A 13414-nucleotide genomic window follows, 5' to 3' on the forward strand; every position below is an offset into this window, starting at 1 on the left:
TTTCGTATAGACTTGAAATGTATATTGCCAGGATACATGAAGGTCATATAGCATCCTCTTTCTAGACCTTTCCAGTTGTTATAGGTCTTTGACAATGCACATATGATATTATGCTTTATTGTTTTGATAAAGCCCTGGCTGATATACAGGTGTGTGCATGTGTGCACCATCTCCACAAGCTGCTGATCTTCATTGCTAACCCATGCCCTGCTCAGGTTTTGTTGAACAATATCATAAGGAAATGATTACTTTATTTTGACAGCTTTCCTAGGAAGCTCTCCTGAACTGCTTCACGAATGTCAAGAGCACTTAGAGAAAGTAATGAAAAGAACCATACAAAATTCATCTTCCGTGATAATCTGTGCTTTAAAGTCACCTGCTTCGTGCCAAAGTGTTATCTGAGTGCACTGTCACTCTCCTGAATAGCCCCACACTGAGGGAATCCTCAGCTAATATTGGACTTCAGTTACTGTTAGGACTGTGTATTTCCAAAGCTCATCCTTAAACAGGTGAAGCACCTGGCTTGATGGGTCTGCACTAATATTGTTAGGGCTTGAGTTTAAAACTTCCAAGTTTGCAGATGTCAGTGAGGGGGATAATGGGAAAAGGTCCATAACTTCTGTTTGTGCCTCTCCAGAGCGTGAGCAGCAGGTCAGGGAGGGGATCCTGCCCCTCTGCTGCGCTCTGGGGAGACCCCCCCTGCAGCCCTGATCCAGCTCTGGGGCAACAGCACAAGAGGGACGTGGAGCTGCTGGAGCGAAGCCAGAGGAGGCCCCGGAGCTGCTGCGAGGGCTGGAGCAGCTCTGCTCTGGAGCCAGGCTGAGAGAGCTGGGCTGGGGCAGCCTGGAGAAGAGAAGGCTCCTGAAGGGGACACCTTAGAGCAGCTCCAGTGCCTAAAGGGGCTCCAGGAAAGCTGGAGAGGGGCTTTGGACAAGGGCCTGTAGGGACAGGCCAAGGGGAATGGCTTTAACCTGCCAGAGGGGAGATTGAGATGAGCTCTGAGGCAGAAGCTCTTCCCTGTGAGGGTGCTGAGGCGCTGGCACAGGGTGCCCAGAGAAGCTGTGGCTGCCCCATCCCTGGCAGTGTTCAAGGCCAGGTTGGACACAGGGGCTTGGAGCAACCTGCTCTAGTGGAAGGTGTCCCTGCCCGTGGCAGGGGGTTGGAACTGGAGGAGCTTTAAGGTCCCTTCAATCCAAACCAGTCTGGGATTCTCTGATCTCCCTATTGACATACTTCGAGCTATCATTAACCCTGTGGCAGTTGCAGACATGGGCAGTTTGTAGACTTGTGTGTGCAAAGTAAGACTTGCAGAAATAGATATGCCACTTCCACACTTTTTTCTATCTTCTGCACTTCACTATAAGAGCTGTATAACCTGGTACAGTGATTTTCCTCAGTTTCTTCTATACTGAGGAAAGCCCAATGAGCACGAGGATAATAAAGAATAATTCTGATACAACTTTCTTCTTGCATTTCCTTTCAGGAAAGCCAGGGCATTCTTTTTCTTCTACCAGAAACCTTTTCATTTATTCCTTTTAAATTAGCCCATTCTCAAGATGAAAGCTGAAGGGCAGCAGTCATCACTTTAATGTAGGATGCCAGTAAAGGCAAAACCACCTGGCAGAGGAACAAAAAAGCTTAGAGCAGGAATTAAGAAAGGATGAAAATCTCTTAACTTTAACATGGTTCTTCTGTCTCTATAGCACTATATGAGTTTGTGCACATCTGTAACAAGGCAGAGAGATGTACAAAGGTACATTCAGAATAATAGGGTAAAACATCAACATCAGAACATGTAGGAATGTCTTTATAATCTGTGAATATTGTGGTGTCTGTTTATTTATAGTTGATATTGGAACTAGATGATCTTAAGGTCCTTTCCAACCCTAATTATTCTATGATTCTATGATTCATTATGAGCTCGAGATTGATATCATAAAACATAGAAGTAAAAAGAGAAAAGAATGTGATAAATGAGCCTAACCACAACTAAGAGTCATCATGGATATTTCCTCTCGGAAGTGTGTTGCCAGAGGGACTGTTAGTAACAAGCTATTAAGGGACGAGGTGTGATAGACAAACATACACCGGATAAACTCCATTGCCCTTCCGTCGTGACCAAAGCGCTGCGTTGCTGAGGGGTGTCTTGACAGATTCATCGTTTTGATTTTCTTTTAGTGGTCTCTTCAAGTGTTAATAAAGACATAAAAAGTTTGATGTCTGTTTCAGAGATATTTGGAGTGCAGCCTTCTGCCATTGCGCTTCCGAGAACGTCAGCTAGAACCTGAAGGGAAAGGTCATGGAGCCCAGCTCTCACAAATCACATCCCTGTGCCAAAGGGAATAAGGTTTTTCCACCTGTGCAGAGAGATTTTACGCTTAACTGCACCCATGGTTTTCACTAAATGAAATCAGGCAGCTTTTGTAGCTGGGGCAGGGGGTGTAGGTATGAATCACTGTGACAGGCATCACATCAGTCACAGTTGTCACCAGTTTATGTTGCACTTTGGAGGTAATTAAAAGAATTGGATTTGTTAAAACTTTACAGGTAGAAAAAGAAAGAAGAAAGAGGATGGGGATGAGGGGGCAACAAGGAAAGAACTGGCAAACTAGTGCTGTGCTGCTGTTTGGTGGCACCGGAGTGGCAGCATGGGCAGAAGTTGATCCAAAGTCACGATAAAATCTCCATTTGCCAGCAGGGACTTGAATGAGTTTATTTCAGTTGCTGCCAACATGAAATTTCCCCATTTCTTTCTGTAGAGTAAATAATTAAAATCATTAGTGCTCGTTGGCATTGTGCTACGCCACATCATGGCACGTTCCATAAGCACTTCGCTGGAAAGAATGGAATTGTGTGCTTCCAGAGACTGATTCATTCACCAGCTTGGGATATGTTCAAATGAAAAGGAAAGGGACAAACCCCTTCCTCAGATGTCTGTGCTGTGCAACTCGCTGGTGGCTCTGGGAATTACATGCCTCTCAGAGGTTGGAATCCAGACCTAAAGCTTGCAAGTTAACATTGAATGGCTTCAACCTGCCAGAGGGGAGATTGAGATGAGCTCTGAGGCAGAAGCTCTTCCCTGTGAGGGTGCTGAGGCGCTGGCACAGACTTTTCCCAGAGAAGCTGTGGCTGCCCCATCCCTGGCAGTGTTCAAGGCCAGGTTGGACACAGGGGCTTGGAGCAACCTGCTCTAGTGGAAGGTGTCCCTGCCCGTGGCAGGGGGTTGGGACTGGATGAACTTTAAGGTCCCTTCAACCCAAACCATTCTAGAATTCTGTGATTGAATACAGTAAATTCTTAATATGTTTTATTAAGCATTTTAATCTTTCACCCTAAGAGTCCATGCCTGTTCTGTCACACAGTCGAACTGCTGAGAACTTGTATCACTTCATATTTGCAAAAGGACAGTTTCTGTATCATCACTGATAAAAGCAATGTAAAACTAATATAAACCAGCCTATTTCCTCAGCTGCTGTAAGTAGCTTTGCTGATGGAGCTGGGGATCTGTCAGTCCTCTTGTTTGTGTGCAGCTAAGTGAGAGCAGTGCTGCAGCTTAGACAAGAGTTTTGAAGGGCGTAAGCGAAATCGAGACTGTTCATATTATTTTTAGGGAGGAACAAGCAAAAATCAGCTCTATATTTCAAAGCTTTTCCAATATAGGTATATGAAAAAATAAAAAACCAATATTTAACAGAGCTGTGTTGGCAAAAGGCTGAGTTTATTTGCTATTACAGCAGCCAGAGGCACCTTTTGTGGATGTACTTTGGTTTGGGGAGCTGCTTTACACAAACAAGTCAGAGATTTGCCAGGGTAATCATACGAGCTAATCAGGTCTGGTTTGGCCAAGGCTGAACGGTGTGGTTTTCTGTTTCCTTATATATTTGTCTCCATGTGTAACTGTATGAAAGAACCACACAACAAACACAGGAGACAGCGTGTGCAGGGAAAGTGGTTAAACTCTCTCTGTACAAAAGAGTTCCTCAGTGCCTCAAGTCAATAAAGTGCAGACATCAGAGAAACACGCCACATTTCTTTCAAGAAGGATACCTTAGGTGTAATAACAGTTGTGTTTCTTAAATGTGCAGTGGGGAGGCAGCAAATCTGAGTTATTTCCATTTCTCCAGGCCTTTTCTGCATGAGGGGTGGCACCCAGCTGCTTGTGCTGAGCCTCTGCAAGTTGGACACCACTGAAAGGAGATGTGTAAGGGGTAATCATCCAAGGCTGTGGCCTAAACCACAGCCACTGGGATATCCTGGCTGACTGCAAATGAGGTTTAAAGTTTCTATAGCATTTAAAACATGGGGAACTTCAAAAAAGGCACACGTGCTTTCAGCTTGAGAGCCACCAAAAAAAGAAGGACGTGGAGCTGTTGGAGCGAGGCCAGAGGAGGCCACAGAGATGCTGCGAGGGCTGGAGCAGCTCTGCTCTGGAGCCAGGCTGAGAAAGCTAGGTTGGGGCAGCCTGGAGAAGAGAAGGCTCCTGAAGGGGACACCTTAGAGCAGCTCCAGTGCCTAAAGGGGCTCCAGGAAACCTGGAGAGGGGCTTTGGACAAGGGCCTGTAGGGACAGGCCAAGGGGAATGGCTTGAACCTGCCGGAGGGGAGATTGAGATGAGCTCTGAGGCAGAAGCTCTTCCCTGTGAGGGTGCTGAGGCGCTGGCACAGACTTTACCCAAAGAAGCTGTGGCTGCCCCATCCCTGGCAGTGTTCAAGGCCAGGTTGGACACAGGGGCTTGGAGCAACCTGCTCTAGTGGAAGGTGTCCCTGCCCGTGGCAGGGGGTTGGAACTGGATGAGCTTTAAGGTCCCTTCCAACACAAACCATTGGAGGATTTTCTGAAGTACTGACTTCCTGCATCTCATATATAGAAAAGAGAGCTGCAGGCTCCCAGTTCTTCAGGGGGTAGGTTGCAGTTTTCCTGCAGTGTTCCTTTTCAGTAAGCCTTTCAGATTCTGCAAGACTGCAAGAAAATTTGCTTAGCTGGGTACTGTAGAGGCTACTTCCCACGTTAGTAACTTACTTAAGAACTTAAATATGTTGTTTAAGTTTAAGTAACTCATTTACACTCTGCCAGACATTCTGGCTTTTTTCTCTGCTTTCCCCTGTGTTTAAGGCAATGATTCTTCATAAACTGTCAGAGAGTCTAAGTAGTAATACTCTGCTTTGATTTTATTACTCTCTGATTCCCTTTTATGAAGTCAAGTCATGAACACCATGGGTTAAAAGTCTGCGCATCATCCTTTGACAATGACCTGGACCTTTTTCAAAGCATTACTTGTAGGGCATTCAATTCAATCAGATGCATACTGATGAAAACACAACCACCCAGAGCTCTTGTTGACTACATACAGGCAAAGCTTGACAGCCCAGCATCAAACAAAACATTGATTTCAAACCCCACGGTCAATATTTTGCTTTTGCAAAGGCACTTTGGCACTTGAGAGGAAAGTTTGCATGTAATGTACACATTTGATGAGAAAAATACAGAGGAGGTGGCTTGTTCACACTTCATTTGGTTTATCTGTTGGGTTTTATAAGCAGTAAAGCCAAGGAAATGTTGATCTGTGGAGCTTCATAGGATCCCAGAATGGTTTGGGTTGGAAGGGAGCTTAAAGCTCATCTGGTTCCAACCCCCTGCCACGGGCAGGGACACCTTCCACTAGAGCAGGTTGCCCCAAGCCCCTGTGTCCAACCTGGCCTAGCTTCAACTAGTTTTACATGTACACACATATATCATTCAGGTGGGCCTGATTTTTGCAGTAATTCATCTAAATAAGTTACTTATGTATAGGTATAACCTGGAAATGTTTCAGAATGAAGTCCTCAGAGTTTATAAAGCTTAGACTTATCAGTCATAGAGTCATAGAATGGTTTGGGTTGGAAAGGACCTTAAGATAATCTAGTTCCAACCCCCTGCCATGGGCAGGGATGCCTCACCCAATATACCTCAGTAACAAGGTGCCATTTTATCTGCTCTGTGGTTCCAGGGTCCCCCATTTCCACTTGCTACTGATTGCAGTCTGTTTGCAAGATGAAGAATGATTGCATTATAGAATCATAGAATCATAGAATCGTAAGGGTTGGAAAGGACCTTAAGATCATCTAGTTCCAACCCCCCTGCCATGGGGGGTTTACACATTGTAAGCTGCTTGAGGTCAGCTTTGATTTTGATAGTTACAAAGTCTTTCTTCACTGGTCCTGGTATATGTAGCTTTACCAACAGTGTTTAAAATAGCTTTGGATAGCGGCTGGAGACACTCACAGGGACACTATAGGTTGTCTTGTCATGAAAATTCACCTCAGCTTTTATGTTCTGCAACGTTTTTGCTGTCAACTTAGTGTAGCAATGCTTATTGCAAAGTCAATGTCCAAGCTGCACATTTAGGGGAACACTCAAGACTATTTACATGGGTGTTGGCCATTTTTTCCTCTATTAAATAGTTTCCAATGCTGTAGGATTTTGCTGAAGAAACAACAGCATCAGATTTTCAATACAGGTGTGCACAAAAAGGTTTTTCTTAGGTTTTAATCATCCATCAAACCAGTGGATTGCATGTCTATGCATATAGCTTTGTAAAGTACCAGGAGATAAAAGGCTCTAAAGATTTGGATTCAAAGAGCTCAACTTTGAGAGCTTCCCATCCCTGGAAAAGTTCAAGGCCAGGTTGGACACAGGGGCTTGGAGCAACCTGCTCTAGTGGAAGGTGTCCCTGCCCGTGGCAGGGGGTTGGACCTGGATGAGCCTTAAGGTCTCTTCCAACCCAAATAATTCTGTGGTTGTATGATTCCATGAAGACTCTGAACCTAGAACCAGCACATACACACCGCTGTTTCCAACTGCATGGTGATGGCTAAGCTCTTCTCTGATGAGAGTCCTTGGTAGAACAGCAGCTCCCTATTATGCTGTTACTTAAAATAAAATAGAGAAAAAGAATCAAGGTAGCTTTCCTTATTGTCGTTTTGTTGCCTAATGGAGATTAAACATCCGTTCTTGGTTTTCTTTTATGATTCAGTGTCATTTTGTGGCTTAGCATTTTGCAAACCAGCAGCACAAGATGTTGCTGCAGAAGATGTATTTCAGGTCATGGTGCAAACGCTCTTCTTGACAGTAGGAGAAGCTACTCTTCAAGTCAAATACAGTGTATATCCTTCTTAAGGAGAGATTCAGTCCCTCAAATTGTACCACTAATTCCAGTTTTTCAGTGTTAGTGAGGGAAAACTCTCTGTGCAGATAAATCATCTGAATACTGAGTGACCTGTTTTCACTCCATGTCTATCACCATCCTGCGGTAGCTTCTTCATTAGACTACCTGACTGTCCCATATTGTAGGACATTCCTTGAAGGAGGAAATTCTCCTCTAGAATGGAGAATATCAATAACAGCCCTGAGATGGACCTGCTTGGTATGTCAGAAGTGCCACCTTTGTGCATTGCTTCAGCTTAGTCCAGATGTTGCACGTTCAGCTGGATTCTATATGAATGGGAGAAAAGCTTGATGTGGTACCTCCTAAGCAGACAGCATCTCTCACATTCTGATTTTTCTCCTCATATTTTTCTATTATTTGCCAAATTGGGGCTTAAATATTCTGCTGGCTTTTCACTTTGCAGATGCTGTCATTGGCTTGCTGTGTGTGTGATAGGGAACCTGCTTTGGGCAAGCTGTCTCACTTTGAACAGCAAATGCTCTGTCCCCTACAAGGGGGGAAGACCTAGTTCAGTAATTCCTAGTCCACCTGGCCTTAGGTGGCTCATCAGATCAATGAGTGAAGGCACCCCAAAGGGATAGGGAGTCGATGAAGCTTAGAATCACAGGATCAACCAGGTTGGAAAAGACCTTTAAGCTCATCAAGTCCAACCGTTCCCCAGCACTGCCAAGGCCACCACTAACCCACGGCACTGAGGCCTCGGCTACACGGGGTGTGAACACTTGCAGGGCCGGTGACTCCAGCCCTGCCCTGGGCAGCCTGTTCCAATGCCTGAGCACCCTCTGGGGAAGGAATTGTTCCTCATCTTCATCTAAACCTGCCCTGGTGCAGCTTGAGGCCGTTTCCTCTTGTCTTGTCCCTTGTTCCTTGGGAGCAGAGAGCAGCCCTCTCCTGGCTCCATCCTCCTGTCAGGCAGTTGCAGAGAGCGATAAAGGTCCCCCCTGAGCTGAAGGTAACTCAGCTGCCTGGAGGGCTGTGAGTGTGCATCTGCACCAGCCTGAAACATGGCCCTGGAGCTAAAGCAAGGCTCTGAGCTGCTCTGGCAGTTGGATGCAGAGTTCATTATTTCAAATAAGATCTTTTCCTCTCAACGGGTGGGATTTCTCTGCGTGTGGGTACAAGCACAGTTGCCCAAAGTCACACCACCGAGTCAGTCATCACAACTACTGTGGAGTTTAAGTTCAAGGGAGCAATGAGTGATTCATTCCACTTGGCACTAGTACAGTGAGTAAAGAGAAATCTTTCCCGTACTAAACCCAGTCAGGCATCAGGCCGTCTGAATATGAGCAGACATACAAATGACAAACGTGTGAAGGAACAGGAGAAGGGGGGAAAAAAGGATGAGAACCTATTTTTCACTCTGAGGTTTGCCCTGAACACCATCCCCAAACCTAATGAATCAGAAAGTGTAATTGTTATATAGACTAATTTCAAAACAGTGCTACTCATTAAGAATGAGGGAAGGAAAAGGAACGTGGGGTTCAGACCTTTTATTCCAATGTTGTCATTTGAGCTCCTCATCTTTTTATGGTTCACAGTTGCTCAATTCTTCATTCACAGGATTCTGTCAAGGCACTCCACTTTGTGCCAAGTGCAAGCTTCATTAACTGAGTTATCTTTCAGCTCTGCTTTATCTGTGGTTACCAAGCCAGCGTTAGTCAATGACATTTTAATGTTAAAAACTAAACAAAACAAAGGCAGTGCAAAGACAACTTGATTTCTGTTGATGATTTTCTCAGTCAGATTTCCAATATTTCATTGTTTGAATACTGACATATTTCATCTTTGACACACTTTGGAGACCCATTAGAGAAAATGAGGCTTACAGGGATGTTCATTAAGTTCGAAGCTGTTTAGACTTCCACGGTGCCAGCCTGTCTTCTATAAGTTGAACTTCATCTTCAGCCAAGTGCAAAGTCCTGCGCTTGGGTCGGAGCAATCCCAGGCACTGCTACAGGTTGGGCAGGGAAGAGATTCAGAGCAGCCTGAGGAGGAGGACTTGGGGGTGTTGGTTGATGAGAAGCTGAACATGAGCCGGCTTCAGTGTGTGCTTGAGCCCAGAAACCAACCGTGTCCTGGGCTGCATCAAAAGGAGCGTGAGCAGCAGGTCAAAGGAGGTGATCCTGCCCCTCTGCTCTGCTCTCGTGAGACCTCACTTGGAGCACTGTGTGCAGTGCTGGTGTCCTCAACATAAGAAGGACATGGAGCTGTTGGAGCGAGTCCAGAGGAGGCCACGAGGGTGATCAGGGGCTGGAGCACCTCCTGTATGGAGGCAGGCTGAGAGAGTTGGGGCTGTTGAGCCTGGAGAAGAGAAGGCTGTGTGGAGACCTCAGAGCAGCTTCCAGTGTCTGAAGGGGGCTACAAGGATGCTGGAGAGGGACTCTTCATCAGGGACTGGAGTGATAGGACAAGGGGTGATGGGTTCAAACTGAAACGGGAAGTTTGGGTTAAATATAAGGAAGAAGTTCTTTACTTTGAAGGTGGTGAAGTGCTGGCACAGGTTGCCCAGAGAAGTGGTAAATGCTCCATTCCTGACAGTGTTCAAGGCCAGGTTAGACAGAGCCTTGGGCGACATGGTTTAGTGTGAGGTGTCCCTGCAGATCTCTTTTGCTGTCCCTTCAAGACAAAAATCATCCCCTAAACTGTGTCGCTTGACTCTGGGGATGGGGAGGGGGAGGTGTTTTACGAGATGTTTGGTTTATTCCTCAATACTTTGTCAGCTTAGCTGGTGCTTCTAAATATCATGTCTGGGTTTTCATCCCAACAAAAAGTAGAGAGAGAATTATTAACTCCATGTCTTTTTGGAAACCACAGAGGAAAAATGTGAGAAGGAAAATGTTGAAAATCATCTCTTTTTGAGTGAGCCAAGATAACTTACAAATAGAATCATAGACTCCCAGACTGGTTTGGGTCAGAAGGGACCTTAAAGCTCATCCAGTTCCAACCCCCTGCCACGGGTAGGGACACCTTCCACTAGAGCAGGTTGCTCCAAGCCCCTGTGTCCAACCTGGCCTTGAACACTGCCAGGGATAGTCCCAGTTAACTTCCTTATAGCTGGTTAAGAAAGGTCTTGGGGAACCTAATACAGTTTGTGTGGAGACCACAGTGTCCTGCTCCTCTGTAAAGTCTCCTGAACCCTGTGGTGCTCTTGTCCCAATAAAGGCTTGCTGTTAGATGTAGAAAGCTATATCTGACTTTCCTTGTATCCCACCTATATGGAAGGATCTGCAAAGATTCAGGGCTGCCTGAGCAGCTGTAAATACACAGCATTTATATATAATATATAGCAGAATAACCAAAGCATCTTCTCATGGTCTAAGATTTATTCACATACATGATGTAAGAGAGCCACAGCATCCAGCATTAAGGTTCTCCTTCCTGTGGGGAAATACAACCACAAACTTTATATCAGACATTGGGGAACAAGTTACAAAGAAAATGTGCAAATAAAGAGTCAATTGCAATTGTAGGAAATCAAGAAAGAATTTGCTTTGTAGGCTTCCCTTATCCTTTGCAAATCCCATCGGATCTTTGGTGGCTGCAGAGGGTAAGAATCTCGATACTTCTATTGCACCAAGAAAATCCTGCACAGCTGCAGTAGTTTTCAATGGGAAGATTTTGTACCTTGTGCTTTAATATCCACCTTCTTTCTAATGTCCATAAAATACAGAAAGGTTTGGGTTGGACGTGACCTTAAAACTCATCCATTTCCAACCCCCTGCCACGGGCAGGGACACCTTCCACTAGAGCAGGTTGCTCCAAGCCCCTGTGTCCAACCTGGCCTGAAATTAAGTTCCTTAACTTGAGAAGAAGTAAAGAAAAAGGGATTGTGTGGAAAGGAAATAATTGCTAATTCCAGTCAAGGTACATGAAATTCAGAAATGCTCAGACATAATGTAAGTGTTCACAATTTGTATATGAATGGAATTAAAAATATTCAGAGAGGAAAAGCTTCCTAAATGTCAGAAAAAAAGAAATGCAAGCTATAAAATCCCATGAAAAATCCCATAGACCAGGGTAAGATAGATGTGCTGTCTTTACTTAGCAAAGAAATCACAGAGGGTATGCAAATAGAGAATGAAAATGACACATTTTTACTTGATTCGAAAGCATTATCCATAATAGCATCTGCAATGTGTCCGCAATAATAGGGTGTAAATTAAGATTTACATAGCAGATCTTTGGAAACAGGCTCTGACTCCGTCTGAAAATGGTGTTTCCATTAGGGAAAGTCAACCCATAGCAGGAGAACTTCATAGAGTGCCTAATGCATATTCCAGGATTTACCCATTTGCCCCACTTTCGCATTCATCTCTGGGGTCCCCAACCTAAGAAGGACGTGGAGCTGCTGGAGCGAGGCCAGAGGAGGCCCCGGAGCTGCTGCGAGGGCTGGAGCAGCTCTGCTCTGGAGCCAGGCTGAGAGAGCTGGGCTGGGGCAGCCTGGAGAAGAGAAGGCTCCTGAAGGGGAGCCCTTAGAGCAGCTCCAGTGCCTAAAGGGGCTCCAGGAAAGCTGGAGAGGGGCTTTGGACAAGGGCCTGGAGGGACAGGCCAAGGGGAATGGCTTTAACCTGCCAGAGGGGAGACTGAGGTGAGCTCTGAGGCAGAAGCTCTTCCCTGTGAGGGTGCTGAGGCGCTGGCACAGACTTTTCCCAGAGAAGCTGTGGCTGCCCCATCCCTGGCAGTGTTCAAGGCCAGGTTGGACACAGGGGCTTGGAGCAACCTGCTCTAGTGGAAGGTGTCCCTGCCCGTGGCAGGGGGTTGGAACTGGAGGAGCTTTAAGGTCTCTTCCAACCCAAACCAGTCTGGGATTCTATGATTTTATGATTTACTCTCTAATTAGAGAGCTCAGATGTGAATCAACTATACATAGTCCTAAATGACAATGAATGGTATCCAAACTACCAGGATATTTAATGAGTCTTTTGAAATTTGGATTAGGACTTGGATTCAGAGGAGGAACAGAGAAAGCATTCCCACTACCCGTGTATCCTCTTGGCTGTTTAGACACTTAAAATATAAAGATGTGTGAGACACATCTAGTTCCAACCCCCTGCCATGGGCAGGGACACCTCACACTAGACCATGTCACCCAAGGCTCTGTCCAACCTGGCCTTGAACACTGCCAGGGATGGAGCATTCACAACTTCTTTGGGCAACCCATTCCAGCGCCTCAGCACCCTCACAGTAAAGAACTTCTTCCTTATATCTAACCTGAACTTCCCCTGTTTCAGTTTGAACCCATCACCCTTTGTCCTATCACTTGTTTAGTGTTAGTTTTTCATGATACACAAATCTGGTTTTAGATTGACAGGATACACTGTTTTTCAGATAAGGCATCAGATAACTGTTGTGTATTAATGACTTACAAGCAGGAACCTACTAAAATCAGAGAGGAATAAGTTTCCTGTCTCCCATATACAGTACACTGAACTGTCAATCTCCCTCCAGTTCCAGCAAATAATTTAGTTTTCCTTCATTTCCAGAAAACATGTGGGAAAAAATCCTTGATTTTAGTTCAAAAAGCATAAAAATACAAATATAACCAGCACAAGGTTGGTCTTTCCTAAGTGTCTGCCTTCCCTCAGACTCTTGGCTAACAAATACTTGGAGTTTTCTCAAAATAGCCCTATCACTGATTTTTCTATCTTTCTTCACCATATGTTGTTTCATTTTCCTCACACCTCAAGTTTTTATGCCACATGCATTTTTTACTCCGTTGGAGTACATCTCTTAACAGTACAAACTATTGGATTTTGTTAAATTCTCTAACCCTGACACATAGTTTTATGGCTTTCCCTAAACTCCCGCCTATGATTTAATGTGTTCTCAGTCTTGTTGACTTAACTATTGAAAGTTCTCGGGTAAAACTGGCAGAACAAACTTCACTGGGAGCTCTATATCCATCATAAACTTGCTCTCAAGTGTAATCTATCCAGGCTGCTTGTATTTTTCAGGCTTTATCACAAATCAGTGTCATAGATAGATTGCAGTTTGCAACCTGTAGTTGTTCATCGGAGTTAACTTGGCTGTCAGGACGGCCTTTTTGGAGTGCTTTAAGCTTTCAGAACTTTTGGGCATGAAACCCAACTCTTTTTCTAGCTGGCTGGAGGATCAATACATATGTCATTAGAGCATATGGAACAAGGTTTGAGTTTGATTTAGGATATGTGGCGTCCCAGCCTTTAAAGTGCCTGCACATAAATAAGCGCC

General features: G+C 45.0%; 1 protein-coding gene across 11 annotated transcripts in view; it reads left to right on the top strand.

Annotated features, from left to right (window-relative positions):
- Positions 1-13414, top strand: part of TENM4 (teneurin transmembrane protein 4) — a 1610848-nt gene that overhangs the window by 1374219 nt on the left and 223215 nt on the right. The gene's annotated exons all lie outside the window — the stretch shown is intronic.

The sequence above is a fragment of the Strigops habroptila genome, chromosome 2 (assembly GCF_004027225.2).
Source record: "Strigops habroptila isolate Jane chromosome 2, bStrHab1.2.pri, whole genome shotgun sequence".
NCBI classification, from domain to species: Eukaryota; Metazoa; Chordata; class Aves; order Psittaciformes; family Psittacidae; genus Strigops; species Strigops habroptila.